The sequence below is a fragment of the Lipotes vexillifer genome, unplaced genomic scaffold, assembly GCF_000442215.2.
Source record: "Lipotes vexillifer unplaced genomic scaffold, Lipotes_vexillifer_v1.1 scaffold1771, whole genome shotgun sequence".
NCBI lineage: Eukaryota > Metazoa > Chordata > Mammalia > Artiodactyla > Lipotidae > Lipotes > Lipotes vexillifer.
In genome coordinates, this window is record NW_006770128.1 from 162,732 (window position 1) to 166,621 (window position 3,890).

The following is a 3,890-nucleotide window of genomic DNA, read 5'->3' on the forward strand; positions in this document are numbered from 1 at the left end:
CGCCTCTCCGCTGGCGGGTGGGGCCGGGCGCGGGGCTCGGCTCCTCGGCGCGCGCGGGGCGCGGAGCCGGGACTTCCCGCGAAGGCGCGGAGAGCAGAGGGCGGCAGCCCCACCTCCCTCGGCCGGCGCCGCCCGGGCCGCGGAGCCTTCGCCGGAACCCGCGAACCGTGCTGCCTCCTGGGCGACCCCGCCGGGGCCCGAGTCCTCCTCTTGGCCAGCCCTGGTCCCTCCGGCGTCCACTGGAAAAGTTTGCGGGAGGCGTGTGCGTGTGTCTGTGTGTGTGTGTGATTTTTTTTTTTTCCTTTGCTTTCGGAGCCGAGCGCTCCCGGGGACTGCGGGTCCCGCTCAGTTGGGAGGGTCCTGAGCTCGGTGCATCCTCCTTCCCCAGCCCCCTGCGGCCCCCGCCGGCACCCCGGGATAACTTCCCTCTGCGGATTTAGCCTCGAGGAGTCCCTCGGCGACTGCCCCGGCGAACGGGAGTCGGGTGACTCCCGACTCTCATTTACAGGGGACCCAGTTTACCGTGGGTCACTGCCCCGCTGTCTGCCGGTGGGGGGAGAGGCCTGGGACACTTGGATTTGGGCCACGAATCCTGGATGGATGCCACTGGGACCTGATAGTTCCCGGAGCGCCCATCCCTACCCCCTTCAGAATCCTTCCCAAGACACTGGCCTGGAAGCCCGCAAACGTCCCTTTCCGGGGAGGCCAAACCCGACCCTCTGACCGACAGCTGATGCCCGCTTTGAGTTGCCCATAAGAAACGGGAGAGAGTACCCTGTTCATTCCCGTGTCTCTCTACATTCCTCTTTTTCTCCCTCTCTCGTTTCCTTTTGGCTCAGAGGGAGCCCTCTTCGTAGCCACGTCTATACCTTCTCTGCTTCTTGCTGAATCGAAATCCAAATCGGCCCCCTCATAAAGACTCGGTGGCTTTCCTAAACCCGGTTAGTGGCCGAAACGGGATTCTGACAGCCGGCCCTTAACGGGGAGCCGGCTCGTCGCCACTTCCACCCCGTGTTCTTGGAAGCCTTGTTTTGTTGGCTGCGGCGGATTTGTATATTTCAGTCTTCGCAGGTTTCTGTCCTATTCTTAGTATCTCCTGTACATTTTTATTCCGGTTTAGTGTTCGGATGCACGATCTCTTTCGTCTTAGAAATTTTAAACGGTAGCATGTGAAGCATGCAAACGGCAATTCCCAGAGAATCGGCAGGGATGCTCGGGTGAGAACTGGAGCCCCCCCAGGTGCAACGAGTTCCGCGCCTATGTTGCAGTTTCTCCTCCTGTTCTCACCTAACTCGGCTATCATTTTCGGGCTGATGATGGGTGACATCACAAGCACCCAGCAAAACCTGTTATTTTTAATGTAGGTCATGTTAATTACCTTTCCCACTGTAACTAATGTTGCAGGATTTAAAATTTTTGCATTGAAGAAAGACCGAACTCTGGGCTGGGCTTATTTTTGTAGCATTGCAGGTTATCTGTAAAAGGGGGCCTATTTCTCCCCAGCTCACAAAATGATAGGGGGGAAAAAAGTGCTAGGGCCAGTTAATGTTTAGTGTCATTTTGTAGCTCATGCTCAAGTGTAAAAAGCCCTTCTGAATTTATTCTTAAGATTATTTTTCACTGGTCAACTGAATTTCACTTTCCATTATGTTATAGCATGAAAGCATTCACTGTTCATAAACTGTCACTGTGTGAAAGCGCTGCATGTCACACACTGCCTCTCTGTTAAGATGAACCCTGTCCCCCAAAGAACCCAGCGCCATGTGGCATTGAAAGCTGAAAGTCAGTGTGACATTCTTCTGTTTGACCCATTCCTGGCAGCAAAGAGTTAATGCTGAATGAGTCATTTTTATTAAATAAATCAGAAGCTTACCTAGGGAGGTTTCTTATAATATTTTGTGTTTGTGTTATTTTTTAACGGGGCTGCATCTTTCCAATATCGATTTTTTTGTATCCCTTGGGAACTGTTCCATTGCTGCTACCTTTTTCCTAATGGTGAGAGGATTTGGGGAGGAGGAAGCCTCAGCAGTTGCTTGATGTGTATCTCTACATCATGTCTGGCTTGCTTGCTTCGAGGCCTAAATACCTACCAATGGATATGTGTGTTTGTGGTGGGTGGGCACCTGGATTTGTACCTATACTTGGCCTTCTCTTTTGCCCTAAATTCCTTCTGAGCTATCAGGACCCAGTGACAGGCTCCATTTAACTTTGATCAAAGGCTTGCTTTATACAAATCTAGTGTTTGGAGACTTGAGAGGTATTTTTTCCTTAGAAGTGATGTGGGCTGGTTCCCAGAACCCTAATGAGCTCATATTGCCAGCCAAATGACACTGCAGTTACTGAGCCTTGTAGTTCAGGGAGCAAGAGGTTTGTGGTCCAAGACCTTTAGGGACTAAAACAAAACATAGGCCAAGTTTGTCTTACACATTTCCATGCCCTACCTTTTAATACCCACTCTTCTCCCCACAGGTGTTTTCCCATCATTCTGCCCCAAGCCTTAGGGCCCTAGAGTGTTACATGCTTCAGCATTTCCTACTACCTTCCCATCTAATGAATATACCCCTTCCTTCAGAGAATCCAAGCAGGACTAACTCTTAGGAGAAAGCAATTGGAACTAATTCATACTAGCATGGAAATGACTGATGGCTTCAATCTCCCTGCATATATTTGCATCTCCTCCCCCCCAAATAAGGTATCAGTCCTTCATTAATACAACCCTTATGCTTACTCTTGCCAGGCCCAAATTACAAATAGGTGAAATTCAAGTGAGATTAAAAATTTGAATGTGGAGGCCAACTACGGGTAGGAAGGATCCAGCCTTGTGTGCAAATCTGAGGCCTGCCTTGGTTTCTGTAGGCTGTGCTGCTTTTCTTCTACCTTTGACACACAGCTTCCTGAAAGCTTCAGGAATTCTCAGCGCATCTCTGCGTCTTGCACGTGTGCGTGCAGCTAACACGGGGCGGAGGTAGTGGCACCTGCGTGCGGACCTTTCATTTATGAGCTGGGTCCTCATAGGTCATTATACCCCACTTCCTTTGAGGAGTGGGAAGTTTTCCATTCTTGGTATTGGCTCTATTTTTAGGAAGGAAAACTAGCAGGAAACAGGAGGTTGGATAGAAATGGTAAAGTTCTTCCCTTCTTGGACAGTCTTCCAATTTACTCCAATGTTTAAAGTTTGAAGCACCTCATGGGGAAGCACATACAGGATCAGATCTGGGGAAGAACTACCAGTCCCGCGGATCAGAGGATTCACCTGCCACCTTGGCAGGGCAGTGCAGCCCAGGTGAGCTGGCATTCCAGACTCCCTCCAAGGGGAGTGCTGGCCCACTCTGAGATGAGGCACATGATTGGTCTGTGCAGGCAGCTCCAGTCATATTGTTGGAAACAGCTGGCTTTGGTAGGGAAAATAAATGTCATGTGTTAGAATTGAAAACCCAGATCCTTGTTGTTTCTCTTAGAAAATTAAATCTACTTCTAGAAGAAACCTCGTTTTTACCCCCAGTGGATAACCTCTCAAGATGGTTGCTGTGAAAGTACCCAACATATGAACTGCTTATTTGAGTCAGTACTTAAATGTTACAGCTTCACTTCTCTTGAAAATCAATTGGCCAGGTTGAAAGAAAGATTTCTATATCATTTGGGCAAAGGGAAATAAATTATCGGAAGTCACTGGGACCTGCTTATTCTAGGTTGTGGCTTTAACTGGAGTCAAGGGTGATCACAGTTGAAAATTAGAATGGGGTGTTTTTCAGCAGCTAGGGAAGCAGACAAAGGGACAGTTTGAAATCACTTGTACCCAGGGCACAGTTTGATGAGAGGTCTTTCTTTTTTCCGTCCAAGTGCATTTTTTTTTTTTTTTTTTTTTTTTCCTTGGGCCCCCCCTTTTTTGG

The 3,890-nt window shown here is 49.2% G+C and overlaps 1 protein-coding gene across 1 annotated transcript in view; it reads left to right on the forward strand.

Moving 5' to 3' along the window:
- Nucleotides 1-3,890, forward strand: part of TMEM163 (transmembrane protein 163) — a 257,272-nt gene that overhangs the window by 875 nt on the left and 252,507 nt on the right. The window lies entirely within an intron of this gene.